The sequence below is a fragment of the Pseudophryne corroboree genome, chromosome 3 (genome assembly GCF_028390025.1).
Source record: "Pseudophryne corroboree isolate aPseCor3 chromosome 3, aPseCor3.hap2, whole genome shotgun sequence".
NCBI lineage: Eukaryota > Metazoa > Chordata > Amphibia > Anura > Myobatrachidae > Pseudophryne > Pseudophryne corroboree.
Window position 1 is genome coordinate 586,534,146 of NC_086446.1, and position 20,597 is coordinate 586,554,742.

General features: G+C 43.9%; 1 protein-coding gene across 4 annotated transcripts in view; it reads right to left on the reverse strand.

Moving 5' to 3' along the window:
- PALD1 (phosphatase domain containing paladin 1) overlaps nt 1-20,597 on the reverse strand; it is a 492,251-nt gene that overhangs the window by 260,050 nt on the left and 211,604 nt on the right. Inside the window, exon 1 of one of the 4 annotated variants that reach the window (XM_063961443.1) lies at nt 2,185-2,266. The exons of the other annotated variants lie outside the window; for them this stretch is intronic. The gene's annotated coding sequence lies outside the window, so the exon portion shown is untranslated. Of the gene's footprint in view, nt 1-2,184; nt 2,267-20,597 lie in introns of those variants that run through there. 4 annotated transcript variants of the gene reach the window in all.

A 20,597-nucleotide genomic window follows, 5' to 3' on the forward strand; every position in this document is an offset into this window, starting at 1 on the left:
TTCTCGCGAAAATACATATGGTCCGCAAAAAGCGGCGGACCTATGTATTTTCGCGCCTAATCGGATTCCCCCTGTAAGTATGATCTGATAAAAAAATGTATCTATCTATCTATCTATATATATATATATATATATATATATATATATATATATATATATATATATATTCTACTATTAAATGTAAAACAGCTTACGCCCATGCCTCATGCCGGTAGAAAACATATTCTTGCATCCTTATTTATATACTAAATGCTGTACAGAATTTTCATAAGACCATAATATTTGTTGTTCGTAAAAATAAAAGTTAAAACCTCCCATTGTATTAGTTTTTAAATTCCTTGATTGCTACTAAGTAAATATTTTGTCCTGGGCGCTTCAAGAAGCAGGGGGCAAATATTGTGTGGAGTAAAAGGGCTCATAAGAAAACATCAAGGTCACCAAGACACTTGGTGTTGCACTGACAATCTGTCCAGGTCATTGACTAGGGAGCTGTACAGTGCATAAAATTAGGCAGGCACGTATAAAAGATATTTCTCTCTATTTGTAAGCAGTCAGGCACAGGTAACATTCAGTACACAAATCACACTGCGTAAAATAACACAGCATTAAGAGTGATACAATACATCAACAGATAGCAGCGATGAAGGCCATGGATCATGTAGCGCAAGAACATTAAGTGTTGACCATTGCAGATGACAAGGTTTAAAGGTAAAATTTCAATGTACTTTGTGTGGTTTAGGTAATCAGGAGGTGTCAGGAAGGTTTTCCTATTCAGTGATAAAACATCCAGCCATGCAAGTGATTGCTCACATTATGCAAATACCAGATCTTTTGGTCACATGTGAAGTATATTTGAAATTTAAATACAATAAATTTGCCATATTTCTTCTCAAACGCTTCACTACTGCAGTATAAGGTCTAAATAGTATAGTGTTACTTGCCTGATCAAGGAAAGCAGTGACGCTGTTATTTTAGTACTCCATGATGATGCCTTATAGTTTAGGCACCATAAGGGGTCATCCCCACTGACAATCATGTGCCTATTTGATCATGGACCCTCTGACAACATGGGAAAATCAAAGATCTATACAAAAGACCACAAATAGGGTCTGTAAAGTAGGGATAGAGCCAAATAATAACTGATCCTGTACAACACTGCTATCCACATTCCAACACATAGCACCAGTGGCGGACTGGGTCATGAAGGGCCCACCGGGGGAATGCAGTGATAGGGGCCCATACTTAGGGGTGTGGCCAGCATACAAAGGGGGTGTGGCCAGCATCCACAGAGGCTTAAAATACACAATAGTTTAGTGCAGTGTAATGCAACATATCTACCATGTATAATACAAGTGCACAGTCTGGAACCTGATTCCTAGAGGAAGGAGTGGGCCCTCAGGCAGTGGGGCCTACCGGTGGCTTCCCTGGTACCCCTGTGGGCCAGTCCGACCCTGCACAGCACAGCTTACCACAAGCAGCACTAAGCAAGAGACCCTTCACACCTTTGTCTGGTCCTTTTATTGATTTTTTTTAGCCTTATTGTAGAAAAAAAACTGTCACTAAGACTATCTGTCCAATCGTTCTGGTTGGAATGAAAATCTGATAATGTATGGGAGCAAATGACAATTGACCATTTTCTCCCAAACTCTTAAAAACAGACAAAAATGGACATTCAGACAAATTGGTTGAATCAATTTGATTTAAGGCGCCCATACATCAGCAAAAAACTGGGACAATCTGGCGTTTTGCAGATGATTGTGTCAATAAATCTGCAATGTACGGGGTTCACATTCACCAAGTGATTTATGGATATAGACAGAGGAGGACCTATTTTTCCTGGGATCCCAAGAGTGACAACATTAATAGAATTTCATCAGCTTTACCAGATTCCTATATCCCGTGGTTTTAGCACACTACCCATGGTAGTAGCAGTCTGCCAACAGATGGTGTGAATTGTACATCCCACTAATGTAGCGGAAAATGTATAAAACAAAAACAGATCAGTTCAGCATTAGTATTAATCAACATCCCTGGCTGTCCATAATTCCTTTATGTTTTTGTTGTGTCAGTAAGGATGTTATTTGTCAGGCACTTCCTGCCGTGCTATCAATGTGCAGCACACTTGTAGACTGGTAATAAGGCTAATTGTGTTACATTGTCCTAGGCTGGCAGTCGGTATCTCACCAGGAAGTCCCTTTCCATAAAGATGTTATCTGCTGGATTTCCTTTCAGCTGTCATAGAAATCACTTCACAATTAAATGCTGACAAATTACATAGCTTATTTAATATACTATGGGGAAAGTCCCTGAAATAGAGAAAATGAACAAATATGAAAATAGGCTGTAAATTCTTTAACACAAAATGCTACAAATAACTTTAAGCATAACCTAACATAACACCAAGTGCCCTTACCCACTGGCATTATGTTTTTTTTCTAAAATGCAAATGAAAAATGCAAGGGTTAACATGTAAACTCTATCCTTTTCTACATGCATCCAATAAGCCAATATATTTGACAAGTGGTAAAATACCATATATGAATGCATCCAGAATGCAATAGTTGCAGAACTTTTCTTATTCCGTTCATTGGGGTTTTCAGCAAGTGCACAACATGTCAAAGCCTCAACAAACGGACACACGAGTTCCTAATTGTATACAGGGATCTGCAATTTACTTTTTAGTCTCATCTATCCTACAGAGTGCAGATGCAATTCTGCTGCTAAATTGGGAGAGGGTAATCAAATATAAAACTGCCCCAGAAAGTAAATAGATTTAATTAAATACATAAATAAATGCCATCTGGGAGATCCAAATGGCAGATGCAGGGAATTTGATCTGCTGCGCAATTATGTAATTCCCATAGTCAGGTCCTGTAAACGCTGCATAAAGATGGGCATTATGTCCTCGCATAGCAGAGGCTGCCTTAGTGACACAAAAGAGATTCAGGATACAGGAAGGAGGCCTTTCATCCAGTAGGAGTCTATAAAATGTAAGTGTCCCCAGGACATACTGGGAGATAAGTCAAGTACGATTTAAATACAGGTTGAGTATCCCTTATCCAAAATTCTTGGCACCAGAAGTTTTTTGTATATCAGATTTTTCCATATTTTGGAATAATTGCATACCATAATGAGATATCATGGCGATGGGACCCAAGTCTAAGCAGAATATGCATTTATGTTTCATATATACCTTATACACACACAGCCTGAAAGTCATTTTAGCCAATATTTTTAATAACTTTGTGCATTAAACAAAGTGTGTGTACATTCACACAATTCATTTATGATTCACATACACCTTATACACACAGCCTGAAGGACATTTAATACAATATTTTCAATAACTTTCTGTATTACACAAAGTTTGTGTACATAGAACCATCAGAAAACAAAGGTTTCACTATCTCACTCAAAAAATGTTGTATTTCGGAATATTTCGATATGGGATACTCAACCTGTATATGTATATCTGTGACTTATTTAGAATACTAGTCTATATATGGGCTATCATAAAGCTGCTTAGACTCTCTCTCCTTCTGCCATGAGATGCAGAGGGTAGCTCAGTGAAGTCTGGGGTAGTAACCAAATGATAAAACACTGCATAACAGACATTCTAGGAGAGCCGGAAACTAAGGTATAGAAAACATTCCAGCCAGAGTAGCGCTTCTGCATACTTTTTAAGTGGAGAAAGTATGTCACCCTCCGTTTATAACAACATACTTTACAAACACTGACTAGCTATATAGAGACTTGTCATTTTCACCAGAAAACCACACTGAAGTAGTTTATTAATATATATTAATCCTAAATTTAACCTACTGAAAAAGTATTGATATGGTAGGGGGTATGGCTTATCGACTGCTACTTACACCCTGGGCAGACAGTTTACATACTAAGCAGTTGCCTACAAAAAAAAAAAAAAAATTTTTTTGGCTTACAAATGAAAAGAACAAAAAGAAACATTTGCATTGACATAGAACCTAAAACTGTGATTAAAGGTCTGATTCTGACTTGGCAGCAAAACAAAAAGAGCAAGTAACTTTGCCCCTGGAAAAAACCATGCTGTACTGCAGGTGGGGCAGATTTAAAATGTGGCGAGAGATTTAGATTTGAGAGTGGCGTGTCCAGACTCAAATAACTGTAGTGTAAAAATAAATCTGTCCAGCATATGTAGGCTATGGGGTATAATCAATTGAAGTCGGATCCTCTCCATCGCACGTCACTATTCAATAGCGGGCCATTTCCTCCCGTTTCCCCTCCCATTCAGACCATTCATTTCCGCCCACTCTATGGGTGAAAATTAATGGGTGAAAAATAATGGTCGAAAAAGGCCCGTTTTTGACAGCGGCGGAATTGAAAACACATGGATGAGCAGAGATTTTGCTCATCCATGTGTTTTTCGACTTGTCAGAATTTCCAACAGGGCGGAAGAATGGCAAATCAATTGAATACTGAAGTATCGGAAAGTTCCGATTATCGGCAGAAAGTGTCTATCCGCCCTGTCGGAACTTCCGACCGTAACTGAATACTCCCTGTAGTGTTAAAGCAGCCATTATTTACCCAGCTTGCAAAAATAATAATAATAATAATAATATTTCCACCCCTTGCATTGCAACATGGTTTGTTCTAGGAGCAGAGTTAACTTGCTTTTCTTCCACCTCAGAATCAGCCCATAAGTCGGAATGCAGAACTCTACGATTACACAGAAAAGACTAGCAATGCTTTTTAATCAACAGAAATTAGGTTGTCGGTTTTATGTGCAGTAAATTGCACCACAGATTGTATCTATCAACTGTCTCTTGTACTGGACAATTTATTGGGTGTGATATTTAATTTGATACCATATTAATAACCACAAATGTAGCCTTAAAATACCACTTTTTGGCCAGTACGTGATGTAAATACACATTTTCTCTTGAGTAGGAACACTGAGAGGGTAAATAAACATTTAGCAAAAACATGGGAGTTGTGCTAATTACAGCCTTGGTACAGCTAATTACTCTGCTGTAGGTAGAGGAGCCAATATATTAAAAATGTATCATTTCAATTAGGCAGATGTAATGGGAAAAATAGGAATTGATTTTCAGCATCAGCGGCCCCTTAGCCCACACACAACATGAGAAGTGCAGATGGTTGCATGATCCTGCACTCCCACAGAGCATCTTTGTATATGTCTTATATAAACACTGATTTCAACCGTGTTGGATTAACACTAGAGTTTCCACATTCTCTAGATATAATTACAGGCCTTCCTATCTGTTATGCCGCTATATTAAAAACACTGGCAGCAAATCCCGACCTGACCAGCTGGGAGACAGCTCTGCTTACCACATTTATCAACACATCATTAGTTTTTCAATTATCTAAAATTTGATCATTCAGTTCTATTCTGTTCAATCTAAATGTACATAGATTACCCGACTAAGAGGGGGTCATTCAGGTGTGGTTGCACCTGAGACCATTGGTGCAAAGTACCGGTTTTCAGTACTTTGCACATGCACAGGACCCCTTCAGCATGTGCCCAAATGGGTCCTGCAGTATAGGACACAGGCCGGCATGAGACTGTCAGTGATTGACAGTCTGATGTTTTTTCAGGGGGAAGGGGGCGATGGGATCAGTTTGGAAAAACAAAGACGTGTTGCTGCCGTTCAGGGGGTGGTAGGAGGCCAGGAAACTCAGTCGTAGGATGAAGGCTTCCTGGCAACTGCGTTTGGTGGCGGCTTACGGCACCTACCCAAAGCTCACATGTCATTCGACCAAAGTATGGTTAAAGAAGAATAAATTGAAAGTTTTGGAATGGCCAAGTCAAAGTCCTGACCTTAATCCAATCAAAATGTTGTGGCAGGACATGAAGCGAGCAGTTCATGGGAGGAAACCCACCAACATAATCGAGTTGAAGCGGTTTGAATGGGGTAAAATTCTTCCAAGCTGATGTTCAGGACTAATCAACAATTATAAGAAACGTTTACATGCAGTTATTGCTGCACAGGGGTCATACCAGATACTGAAAGCAAAGGTTCACATACTTTTGACACTCACAAATATGTGATATTGGATCATTTTCCTATATAAAAAATCTGGCATGTCTAATTTTTTTTTGTCTCATTTGTTTGATTTGGTTCTCTTTATCTACATTTAGGAATTCTGAAGTAGTTTTAGGCCAAATTTCACCAGATATATAGAAAATTCTGATGGGTTCACATCCTTTCAAGCACCACTAACAATGGGTGCTTTGATTCAATGCTGTGTCCTAGCTCGTATCACTAGTGCAGCAGGAGGCGTCTGCATGTAATAGACGCCTCATTATTATTATTATCCTTTATTTATATGGCGCCACAAGGGTTCCGCAGCGCCCAATTACAGAGTACATATGCACATAATCAAAACAGGAAAACAGTGACTTACAGTTGAAGACAATATAGGACAAGTACAGGGTAACTAAACATAACTACACCAGTAAATGACATAGAGATAAGTTCCAGGTGGCCAAAAAACTGCGGGATCTGGGCAGTTGAGGATTATTAAAGTAAGAAAAGGATAAGCACATGAGGGAAGAGGGCCCTACTCGTGAGAGCTTACATTCGTTGCATTACCATACAGCACTATCACTGCGGAGAACGAATCTCCACATATTAACTATATGAGGAGGCAGTATATAAACACGACGGGTTGTCCAAAAGCGCATAACTAAACTACTAACATACTGTACATATCGTTTATATCGATCTATTAATAACAAAGGGCAGATGTACTAAGCTTTGGAGAGTGATACAGTGAAGAGAGATAAAGTACCAACCAATCAGATCAGATTCATAACTGTCATTTTTCAAACCCAGCCTGTAACCCTATCCGTTTGATAGATAGACAGTGTCTAGTTAGACAGTCAATAGATAGACACCATATGTTAGACAGACATTAGATCGACAGGGTCAAAAGGTCGACATGGAAAAGGTCGACATGGAAAAGGTCGACATGGAAAAGGTCGACATGGCCAAAAGGTCGACATGAAAATGGTCGACATAAAAAAGATAGACAAATGTTTTTTTTTTTATGTAACATGTTTTTGGACTATTTCATACTTTCTCTATCCATGTCGGCATAGAGTTGGTTATAAACCTTGTGGCGAGCGCAGTGAGCCACCGTGCCCGAAGCGTGGCGAGCGAAGCGAGCCCCGCGAGGGTATGCCTTTCTACAATTAGGGGTCCCAGATGACAAAACTATCCACACAAACCATAAAAATGCAAAAAACATGGTGTCTACCTTTTTCGTGTCGACCTTTTGACCCTGTCGACCTATTGACCTGTCGACCTTTCCCATGTCGACCTTTTGACCCTGTCGACCTTTTGACCCTGTCGACATAATGTCTGTCTAACATATGGTGTCTATCTATTGACTGTCTAACTAGACACTATCTATATCTTTCATACCGAGACCGCCTGTAACATGGCAGTTAGGAGCTGATTGGATGGTACTTTACCTCTCTCCACTTTATTACTCTCTGAGGCTTAGTACATCTCCCCCTTTATTACCTAAAGGTCCAGAAGCTTATCAGATCAATGTGGTGACGTGGACGGGGTGTGTGATATTTTCATTTGCGGTATCTGGTCTCTAGGTCGACCACACTTAGGTCTACAGTCATTAGGTTGACCACTATTGGTCGACATGCATTAGGTTGACATGGTTTCTAAGTCTATATGATCACTAGGTCGACATGAGTTTTCCACATTTTTTCAATTTTTGTTTTACTTTTTCATACTTTACGATCCACATGGACTACGATTGGGAATGGTAACCTGTGCCAAGCGCAGCGGTAGTGGAGCGAGGCACCTTGCCTGAAGCATGGCGAGTGTAGCGAGCCATGCGAGGGGACACAGTGCACTATTTGGGGTTCCCCGTCACTGTACGAAGAAAACAACACCAATTTTTTTTTAAATATTCATGTTGACCTTTTGCCATGTCGATCTAATGCTTGTGTCAGCCTATTTTAGGTGTCGACTTAGTCACTGTCAACCAATAATGGTGGACCTAGACATTGTCGACCTAAGTGTGGTCGACCTTGTGAACCACACCCATCGTTTGAATAGAAGACTTCCTGTCAGTAATCTGTAGGACATTATTTCACTCTTTTATTTCTAAACAGCAAGAATTCCAAGTGTTACAAAGAAAATACTTCATAGTTCAGCTAATCAGAATCAGAATCAGCTTTATTGGCCAGGTGTACTCACGTACACTAGGAATTCTTTGTGGTACAATGCATCGCCAAGCAGCAACATGAAGGGGGAATACATAGCATACGAAGGGGGAAGAACATAGCATACATTACACACATTACACGTATGAGTTGATACTGCACATTGCAACTGTACAATAGACTCAACATATTAGACATATTATACACGTAGGACTAAACACAAAGGCTGCTTGGCAGAGCAGCACCGAGGCAGCCATCTGCGGCGCCAACTAGAACTCAAACAATGCACATAATACAGAAGATTTAAGTATTACATCAAAAGATAAACCACACAGACAATAAAGACAGAAAGCATAATGCAGGGTTGGTGTAAGCATTTTGGGTAATAACCTCCAGGGGTTGTGTATTCCACCCTCACAAGGTACCAGGTGCGGCAGCCATCTTAGGCGCTCTGCGTAGGATTACCCAGGGTGGAATAGTCCACCCCTAGAAGAGAACACAAAACGGGGAGATTGCAGAGTCCTTAGGTTCAGAGTAGGGTTCCAGTAAAACCATCAGGTCCATGTATTTTTCATCCCATCCACAAGTTTACCAGATAAGGCAGCCATGTTGGGCGCACTACGAAGGTTACACAGTGGGAGATGAGCCATACAAGGGCCAAATGCATTCACGGGAAAACTGACACGAGTGTAGGAGTATGCTATACCCTGCATAGAAAGATCCAAATGAAGCACACCCTGCCCATGGAGGAACCATCCGAGGCAGCCATGTGAGGCGCACTGTGTAGGTTACTGCTGGCAGGGTGTGCAACCAATGGAGGTACACATTACAGGAATAGCACACAGTGGGGGGAAAGTACCCTGTAAGAAGAAAGAAGAGAAAGACACATTTGCAGGAAAACATTAATTGTCAACCTGACAGTAGAGCGCATGCAAAGTTATCTCATTTTTCTGTTTCAGGACATCGATATTACACATCATAAAATGAGACATTTTTATCTGCGACCTGCAAAAGATAAGGCCTCCGCTCAGCAGTTCACATGAAAGAGCAGATCTCTGTAGAGCCAAGGCTTGTATGACAGCAACTCTCCACAGAGGAAAACCTAGTTCACATCAGAGGACACACCATAATAGGCAGCGTTTTATGTTATCTGACTGCAGCATAAATGAGAACTGAATCCCAGGAGAAAAACTTAAGATCCCAAAACAGTGTCTAGAACAAAGTACTGGCTTCTACTTTTTTATTATGTAAAATGACTGCATTAAAACTTGGCCAGCACATTATAAGATGTACTGTGTTTACTAACATTTGCTCTATTAATGATGAGAAAGAAAATATTGCAGCCACACCTACTGTATGTTAATCAAAGGGAGGAATTTAATTAGGCACAGGGGTTGTCATGCAGGGAAAAGCTGGTTTCATGCACGGGCTATTCAATTATCATCTGATTGAGCCGGGCAGATGCTCAATTGGCTTTGGGGTAAACCCAGCGCCTAATTGAATCTCCCCTAAAGTGTTCATCTGTTTTGTAGGGAAACCTGAAGTACTGATCAGGGATGGATAGCAGTTCTAAGAACAGTATGCATAATATCAACATAAAGGTCCCTCACTGACCAGCGAGTTGTACCTTATGGAACCCCGACACAGATGAGAAATATGCAGATTCTCACATCTGTTTACACAGAGGCATTTTTCCACTTACACTCTATTACTCCTTTCAGACATAGGGGGTAATTCCAAGTTGATCGCAGCAGGATTTTTGTTAGCAATTGGGCAAAACCATGTGCACTGCAGGGGAGGCAGATATAACATGTGCAGAAAGAGTTAGATTTGGGTGGGTTATTTTATTTCAGTGCAGGGTAAATACTGGCTGCTTTATTTTTAAACTGCAAATTAGATTGCAGATTGAACACACCACACCCAAATCTAACTCTCTCTGCACATGTTATATCTGCCTCCCCTGCAGTGCACATGGTTTTGCCCAATTGCTATCAAAAATCCTGCTGCGATCAACTTGGAATTACCCCCATAGTGCTAAATCCTGGGTTTTTGCCCGTGAATGTATATCGACCTGAGTTTTTGCTATGTGTGAACAGAAATGACCAAGTTCAAAGTCCAGGGTCCATGACCCTGCTCTATACCCGGGTTTTTCCTGGGTGTGACCGCATCCAACCAGGGTTTTTAGACATGGATTGGAAGAAAAGTGTTTGATTGGCTGTTCGCTAACCCAGCTACTGTAAGTTTAGACTATTACACAGCAGACCATGAAATTGGGAAGATCCCACACGAGAAGAGCAGATCTGAAACTGAGGAAATGTAATACTGACTGATAGCTGCGAGTGGGAGCGCTTTAGTGGGAAAAGGAATCACCTAGTAAGTAGCACAGCTTTAAAGCAAAATGTATTCAAATAGGAAATAAAATCACAAATTTGCCATTAGCAAATATCAAAGGCTGAATACTATACATGAAAGCATTACCAAATTCCAGGGCAGACTCAAGTTCAATGTGGACGCATCCAACCCAGGAATTTCCTCGGATTTTGGCGCAGTGTGAATGGGGGACTCAGACAGAAATTCATGGGTTGATAGACCTGGGTTGTATCCCTGTATTTCCTGGGTCTTATGTCTGAAAGTTGTCTAATACCACTTTTAGACAGAAAAGTGTGAAAGTCCCAGCAATTACCCGACATAGTTTTGTCGGTTCCTGCCTGACCCCCCTTTCACACAGACCAGCAAATTACCGGGTCGAGAATTTCGACCCGGTAATTTGCAGATCAACACGGGTATTTTGCTTGTGTGAAAGGGTCAACCTGGGTCGAAATTGCTGTCTCTCCGTCCCTGGTAAATTACAAAAAAAGGACCCGTGTTTTTCATGAAATTACCAGTTAGAAGATCTTCACCCGGTAATTTCAGTTTCAGTGTGAAAGGGGTATAAGTTACCAATCAGAGCCACACAAACATACTCACACCAAGGCTATATACCATATTAAAATGCATACTGCTTCATGCGGGGGTTATACACCATGATATATTACAGGGTATATACTCCATGGGGAGGAATATATACTATGATATCATATTACAGGGTATACAGTCAATGGAGAGGGATATATACCATGATATTATATTACAATGTATACCGCTCCATGGGGGGGGGGGGGGTTATATACCATAATATCATATTACAATGTGAACCGCTTCATGCAGAGGGATAAAATAACCTACCACACAAACCCTTATCAAACTATTTATTGCTCACATAAGTCCTGGATTCCGGGGATCCTTTTTGGTCCTTCTAGGCATTAACATCTCTGGAAAAATGAAATCCCCCCATAAAGGACTGATTAAGGGTTCCTAACGCACTAGGCTAACACATGTAGTGCGCGCACAGATAAGGGTGGAGGGGTATGGGGTCTTTACTCAGTTTTACCCGCGGGTTAGACGTCTCCTCGTGTCTGTGCGTGTGTCAGACCCTCATATGCACATACCCCATCTCTCTCCCGGTATCCGTTCACATGGTTGACCATGTTATGGTCGACAGTCATTAGGTCGACCACTATTGGTCGACATTGGCATGGTCGACGTGGACACATGGTCGACACATGAAAATGGTCGACACGTGAAAGGTCGACACATGAAAAGGTCGACGTGAGTTTTTTTACCTTTTTTTTCTTTTGGGGAACTTTTCTATACTTTACGATCCACGTGGACTACGATTGGAACGGTAATCTGTGCCGAGCGAAGCGGCAGCGGAGCGAAGGCACCATGCCCGAAGCATGGCGAGCGAAGCGAGCCATGCGAGGGGACGCGGTGCACTAATTGGGGTTCCCAGTCACTTTACGCAAAAAACGACACCAAAAAAAGTGTAAAAACCCATGTCGACCTTTTCATGTGTCGACCTTTAATGTGTCGACCATGTGTCCATGTCGACCATGTCAATGTCAACCAATAGTGGTCGACCTAATGACTGTCGACCATAACATGGTCGACCATTCATACCGGAACCCTATATCCCTGGTATCCCATCCACCCTGCTGCTGTGTGCTTGCATGTATCAGGCTGGTACTGTAATATGGAAGGTGCAAAGCGCCAGGCTGCTGGTAGAATGTGTCAGGCTAGGATATCAATGGTGCCAGGCTAATGTTGGGAATAAATACTGTGCTTCACGTATACACATTTATAGGTTTAATTTCCCAAAAATAGTTAGACATGCTATTGTGTCTCAGTTTGACAGCATTGCAAGCGGAAAGGAGCACTCCATCATACATCCTCTAGGCTTTCTTATATAATCATTCTTATGAATGTTTTTTTTTGTAGCTGATTGGTAATAAGGGGTGGGGTATGCCGGTCACCATACAGATGCTGGGATCCCGGCATCAAGATGGCCGCAGGGGGTGGAGGCATGCAGACTTTCGGGATTCTAAGGAGTGGGATGTATGGGGTGGTCACATAACTACATCCCGTAATAAGGCATAAAACACTATGTATTAGGTGTAAATTTAGGTCTAAATACGCCGGTACTTGCCATTACTGGTCACATCATACGCTACATGTACATACATGTTCCAGGTGGGTTCCAGCTCTACCTGTGTAAGTACTCTTTAGGATAGGCATGCTCTGTCCCTTCACATATATATTTTACGACTCCTCAATGCTTTATGTTGGTACATAGTGAAAAAACAAAAGAGCCCAAAGACCAAATGTAATAATCATGTAGGAGACACCAGCCAATCAGCAGCTGCTACAACAGTAACAACCTGCTGATTGACTGTGTGCGGCCAGGCTGTGGTTAGAGATGGAAACCACTGACCTGTGCATGTTTTTGTCAAAACTCACACCTTATAATGAAACTCGTATCGCAAGGTGCAAGTTAACTAGCAAAAAACTCACCTAATAAACCTCTATCAAGCAGCCAAGTTCAAGTATTTTGTCTTAAGAAAAAAAATGCAGATGACTGGACCTCTAAGAAGAGAAGAACTAATATATAAAATGTTATTCTAAAGTTTAAATAAATATAAGGTCAGAATTTCAACATTTCATTATTGCAAAGGCCCCCACCCCTACTTCTTGATGCCACCCGGATGGAAAAACATTTCTGGAGAGAACACTGTAGACCCAATATCCATGGAGGTGCTGGAACATTTCTTACTTGGGAATAGTTTTCTCAAATCTCAGCAGTCAGGGGCCTTCCAATCCCTGCACTGATTGGGTCATTTTGTCTTCAGGATTTAGGGATTACAGGGTCCGGATTTCTTTATGAGAAGATCTATATAGCTCATGCACATGGGACATTTTTCTTTTGCACGTCACTGAATCATGAGAAGAATGCATTAATGAAACCGGGATTTGCGCTCACCAGATTTTACAAGTACAATGCGCCAATAATACATGTATTTCATTGAGCTACGGTTACCAGATCCGCCATGTTATACCAGACACACATCAAGTAGCATGGCTGCAGTGTAATTATTTCCCATGATTTCCAATGACAAGGTTCGACACTGTGCCTAGCTGACTGTACTGTGTGTGTAGTCTCCTATCACTCACTATACATGCACAGTAACACTTCCAACGTGTGACTGCCACTAAAATTGAAGCAATAAATCAGTTACAAGGCTGTTATAGGCCCTACACACTGGCCGATTTTTTGAAAGATATGAACGATCTTGTTCATAAATGAACGAGAACTCGTACATATCTTTCAGTGTGGAGGCTCCAGCGATGAACGATGCGCGGTCCCGCGCTCGTTCATCGCTGGTCCCCCGTCGGCTGTGCATGCAGGCCAATATGGACGATCTCGTCCATATTTGCCTGCAGTTCTATGGAGCCGCGTGACGGGGGGAGTGAAGAAACTTCACTCCCCTTGTCACTGCCCCCCCGCCGCCGGGTCGCTCGTCGGCCGTATCCGCCGTCGGGCAGCTCGGCGGCGGGTCGGCCAGTGTGTAGGGCCCCTTAGTGTTAGTGAGGTGAGCTGGGCTTGGTGATGCGACTGCTCCACACACTCAATGATGCAAATCATGCCATAAAAGCCTGCTCACCTCTCTGCAGTTTGTAACATAATGCAACTCTAGGTGGTGTAAAATGATGTTCCTTCTAATGTGATGAAGTGAACTTATCAGGACATTAAATGCAGAATGCAGGATAGACCCAGTCATTAATCACATACAGATGTGTCCTCCTACATCATTGTTGCAGTCACGTTAAACAGTCTTTCTTGTCGCGCCTAGTTGTGAGCACGTTTACTAACGCCGGCGTCTTTTTGTGCAATTTTTCTCTGAAAACACTGTAACGTAGCATTTCGTATTCAGATAGATCTGCAGTCGCACACAGAATATAGACTTTCTGCATATCACTTTAATCAACAGAGTTTGCTGGTGCGTCTTATTCGCATAGCAATACAAAGAAGACTAATTTTTCGGCAAAAAAAAAAAAAAGAGACGCCCGATGTTAGCAGAGCTGCACGAGAACTGCCGGCTCACCTAGGCGTCTCGCGGTACATGGCATATTGAGGATAGATGTATGAGGACCCATCTGTAGAAACCTGAGACTTCATGTGATAGGACAAAAATCTTTAAATGTGCTTCAAAGGATTGCTAATGCGCATTCATGATGCGACTTGGTCACAGACCTAAGAGGCTGCGGAGATAGTCTGTAGATATATTCTTTTAAAGAGGTTGCTTTTGCATAAGCTATGCACAATGTACAAAGCACATTTTATGGATGCAAAACTATTATAGTAATAAAAACATTAAGGGGGAAATTCAATTGTTTTCTTTGGGCTCTCGGGCCCCAACAGAGCTATTCAATTTTTGTGCCGACACAAAAAGGAAAGTAAGACATTCTCATGAGGGATGTAGTAAAAATGCTGCCGGACGGGATCCCGGCGGTCGAAAATACCGGCGTTGGAATCCCGAACAACGGCATAAGGGCGGCATCAAAATCCTGATTGAGCTCGGGAACCCGGTGTCAAAATACTGACGCCCAGAATCCTAATAGTTCTTCTGACAGGACGCACTTGTGTCCTGCCGCGGGGTGGGGCGGTTAAGGTTAGGCATTACAAGGGGGTTTAGGGTGCAGGGACGGGAAGGTTATGATTAGGTACCAGGAATGGGGGGTTAGGGTTTAAGCATTTTGGAGGGGAGGTTAGAGTTAGGCACAAAGCGGGGAGGGTTAGGTTTAGGCACCATCGGGGAGGGTTAGGGTCTGGCACCCACAAGGAAGGGTTAGGGTTAGGCACCCACAGGGTAGGGTTAGGGTAGGGAATAGTGGAGGGTTAGGGTACTTTTGGAGGGGCTGTCGGGATTCTGATGGCCGGGATAATAGGATTTTAATACCTACCGGTAAATCCTTTTCTCTTAGTCCGTAGAGGATGCTGGGGACACTTCATAGACCATGGGGTATAGACGGGATCCGCAGAAGACATGGGCACACTCTAAGACTTTTACTGGGTGTGAACTGGCTCCTCCCTCTATGCCCCTCCTCCAGACCTCAGTTATAGGAACTGTGCCCAGGGAGACGGACATTTCGAGGAAAAGGATTTTTAATATTTTTAAAACTAAGGGTGAGATACATACCAGCTCACACCACAAACACGCCGTACAACATGACATTTGTAAGTAAACCCAGTCAACAGCATGAACAAAAAACCAGCAACAGGCTGATTATAAACAAACACAACCATTGTGTAACACAACCAAAACCTACAACCACTACTGCAGAAAGAGTCCGCACAGGGACGGGCGCCCAGCATCCTCTACGGACTAAGAGAAAAGGATTTACCGGTAGGTATTAAAATCCTATTTTCTCCTACGTCCTAGAGGATGCTGGGGACACTTCATAGACCATGGGAATCATACCAAAGCTTCAGATCGGGCGGGAGAGTGCGGATGACTCTGCAGCACCGATTGACCAAACAAGAGGTCCTCATCAGCCAGGATATCAAACTAGTAGAACTTTGCAAAAGTGTTTGAACCCGACCAAGTAGCCGCACGGCAAAGTTGTAACGCCGAGACCCCACGGGCAGCAGCCCAAGATGAGCCCACCTTCCTGGTAGAATGGGCCATAACAGATTTCGGTAACAGCAATCCAGCCGTAGGATGAGCCTGTTGAATCGTATTATAGATCCAACGCGCAATAGTCTGCTTGGAAGCAGGCGTCCCAATCTTATTGGGAGCATATAGGACAAACAGAGCCTCCGTTTTCCTAATCTGAGCCGTTCTGGCTACATAGATTTTCAAAGCCCTTACCACATCCAGAGACTTTGAATCTACGAGGGCGCCAGTAGCCACTGGCACCACAATAGGTTGGTCCATGTGAAAAGCTGAAACCACCTTTGGCAGAAACTGCTGCCGAGTTTTCAACTCCGCTCTATCTTCATGGAAGATTAAATAAGGGCTCTTGTGAGACAAGGCTGCCAACTCAGATACTCGCCTTGCGGACGCCAAGGCCAACAACATAACCACTTTCCAAGTGAGGAATTTTAACTCAACCTTCCATAAAGGTTCAAACCAAGAAGATTGCAGGAACCTCAACACCACGTTGAGATCCCACGGAGCCACCGGAGGCACAAATGGAGGCTGGATATGCAGCACACCCTTTACGAAAGTCTGAACCTCCGGGAGGGAAGCCAATTCCTTTTGAAAGAATATTGACAAAGCCGAAATTTGTACCTTAATGGAGCCCAGCTTAAGGCACGCATCCACACCAGCTTGTAGAAAATGGAGAAAACGCCCCAGCTGAAATTCCTCCGTAGGAGCCTTCTTGGATTCACACCAAGACACATATTTTCTCCAAATACTGTGGTAATGCTTCGCCGTTACTTCCTTTCTAGCTCGAAGCAGAGTGGGGATAACTTCACTGGGAATCCCCTTCCGGGCTAGAATACGGCGTTCAACCGCCATGCCGTCAAACGCAGCCAAGGTAAGTCCTGGAACACGCACGGACCTTACTGTAACAGGTCCTCTCATAGAGGAAGAGGCCACGGATCTCCTATGAGCAACTCCTGAAGATCCGGATACCAGGCTCTCTTCGGCCAGTCTGGGACAATGAGTATCGCCGGAAACACCCACGGTTCACCAAGGCGTCCACCGCTGTTGCTTGAGGGTCCCTTTACCTGGAACAATACCTCCAAAGTTTCTTGTTGAGTCGAGACGCCATCATGTCTACATGAGGAAGTCCCCAGTGACTTGTCACGTCTGCGAAGACCTCTTGATGAAGACCCCATTCCCATGGATGGAGATCGTGTCTGCTGAGGAAGTCTGCTTCCCAGTTGTCCACTCCAGGAATGAATACTGCCGCCAGAGCGCTTACATGTCTTTCCGCCCAGCGGAGAACTTTTGTGGCTTCTGCCATTGCCGCTCTGCTCTTTGTTCCGCCCTGGCGGTTTATGTACGTCACTGCTGTTATGTTGTCCGACTGAATCAAAACGGGCAGATCTTGAAGAAGGTTTTCCGCTTGTCGAAGGCCGTTGTAAATGGCCCTCAATTCTAGAATGTTTATGTGCAGACAAGCCTCCTGACTTGACCATTTTCCCTGGAAGTTTTCCCCCTGTGTGACTGGACCCCATTCCCAGAGACTTGCATCCGTGGTTACCAGGACCCAATCCTGGATCCCGAACCTGCGTCCCTCTAGAAGGTGAGGACTGTGCAGCCACCACAGGAGAGAGATTCTGGTCCTGGCAGACAGGACTATTTTCCGGTGCATGAGCGGGTGAGACCCGGACCACTTGTCCAGCAGGTCCCACTGAAACACCCTGGCATGAAACCTGCCAAATGGAACGGCCTCGTAGGCCGCCACCATCTTTCCCAGCAACCGAGTGCACTGATGAATCGACACCCTCGCCGGTTTCAGAATCCCTTTTACCATGTTCTGGATTTCCAGAGCTTTCTCCACCAGCAGAAAAACTCTCTGTAACTCCGTGTCCAGAATCATGCCCAGGAACCAACTGTGATTTTGGCAAATTTAGGAGCCAACCATGTTGCTGTAGAATCTTCAGGGAGAGCGCGACGTGTTCCAGTAATTTCTCCCTTGATCTCGCCTTTATCACGAGATCGTCCAAGTACGGAATAATTGTGACTCCTTGCTTGCGCAGGAGGACCATCATTTCCGCCATCACCTTTGTGAAGATCCTTGGAGCCGTGGAAAGCCCAAACGGCAACGTCTGAAATTGGTAATGACAATCCTGAACCGCAAACCTCAGGTACGCCTGATGCGGAGGGTAAACGGGGACGTGTAAGTACGCGTCCTTTATGTCTACTGATACCATAAAATCTCCCCCCTCCAGACTGGAGATCACTGCCCGGAGAAATTCCATTTTGAATTTGAATCTCTTCAGATAGAAATTGAGAGACTTTAAGTTCAGAATCGGTCTGACCGAGCCATCCGGCTTCGGTACCACGAATAGGCTCGACTAAAAGCCTTTTCCTTGTTGTGACGGTGGAACTGTGACAATGACCTGATGTAGGCACAGCTTTTGTATGGCCGCGCATACCACCTCCCTTTCCGGGAGAGAAGCTGGCAAGGCTGACTTGAAAAAACGTTGAGGGGGCACGTCTTGATACTCCAGCCTGTAACCTTGGGTTACAATGTCTAAAACCCAAGGATCCAGATCCGAGCGAACACAGACCTGACTGAAGAGTTTGAGACGTGGCCCCACTGGAGCTGACTCCTGTAGAGTGGAAGGCTTCTGCTCCTGGGAACCTGCCACCGCAGGTGATCTTTTTCTCCTTCCCCTACCTCTCGTAGCGAGGAAGGAGCCCCCTCGCCCTCTTTTGTACTTATTGGGCCGAAAGGACTGCATCTGATAGTGAGGTATTTTCTTCTGCTGTGCAGGGACATAAGGTAGAAACGATGACTTACCCGCAGTAGACTTAGATACCAGGCCCGCAAGGCCGTCACCAAACAAGACACCACCTGTATACGGAAGAGTCTCCATATTTTTCTTCGAATCAGCATCAGCATTCCATTGACGAATCCACAATGCCCTCCTAGCCGAGACTGACATCGCATTGGCCTTTGATCCCAAAATGCCAATATCCCTTGCAGCGTCTTTCAGATACCCTGCAGCATCCCTTATGTAACTTAAAGTTACGAGAATGCTATCCCTGTCCAGGGTATCAATTTCAGAGGATAAATTCTCCGCCCATTTTTCAATAGCACTACTCACCCATGCCGACGCCACGGTAGGTCTGAGCAGTGTACCCGTATAGACATAGATCAACTTCAATGTGCTTTCCTGTCAACAATCCGCAGGATCCTTCAGGGCTGCTGTGTCCGGATTCGGAAGGGCCACCTTCTTGGACAGTCGGGATAAGGCCTTGTCCACAGAGGGGGTTGACTCCCACATTTTCCTGTCCCCTGAGGGAAATGGATATGTCAGCAGAATTCTCTTGGGAATCAAAAACTTGTCAGGATTTTCCCAAGCCTTTTCAAAAAGAGCATTCAGTTCATGAGAGGGAGGGAACGTTACCTCAGGTTTCTTACCCTTATACATGCAGACCCTCGTATCAGGAACCTCAGGGTCCTCCATGATATTTAACACGTCCTTTATCGCCACAATCATGTGCTGTATATTTTTAGCCAGTTTAGGATTTAATCTGGTATCATTATAGTCGACACAGGAATCAGAATCTGTGTCGGTATCTGTGTCCACTAACTGGGCAAACGAAAATTTGTGTGACCCTGAAGGGTTTTGTGACAATGCATCCTCCATGGACCTTCTTCATGCTCGGTGCTGTGACTCAGATTTATCAAACCTCTTATTTAACAAAGCCACATTAGCATTCAAAACACTCAACATATTCACCCAATCCGGAGTCGGCGGTGCCGACGGGGTCACTCCCACAGCCTGTACTGTCTCCACACCAACCTCCTCCTGGGAAGAGCATTCAGCCTCAGACATGCCGACACACGTGCACCGACACCACCAAACACACTGGGCTATATGGAACAGACCCACACTAAGCCTGTCAGGGAGACACAAAGGGAGTTTGCCAGCTCACACCCCAGCGACTAACTGTGATCTGAAGTGTGCAGTACACAGCCCCAGATATGTCAGCGCTTCTCTTATCTCACAATAATAAGCACCAAAAAAACTGTGCCTCCCCTGTTTTTCCCCTGTTACTTGTTACAGTGGAGGAGGGAGGCTCAGCGTCTCTGCAGCTCTGTGTAGAGAAAAATGGCGCTGGTTAGAGCTATGAGGTCTAAGCCACTCCCCCTCAATGGCGCGCTTCAGTCCCGCTTCTTTTTAAAATATATTTATACTGGCGGGGGTATAATCTGTGCCCAGGCACCATCTGTCTTTGCCAGTGTCTGATCTGAGGTTTCCAGCTGCTCAGGGCACCCCCCCTGTGCCCTGCACCCAACAGTGCCGCTTGTGTGTGTGTGAGCACCCACCACGTGGTAC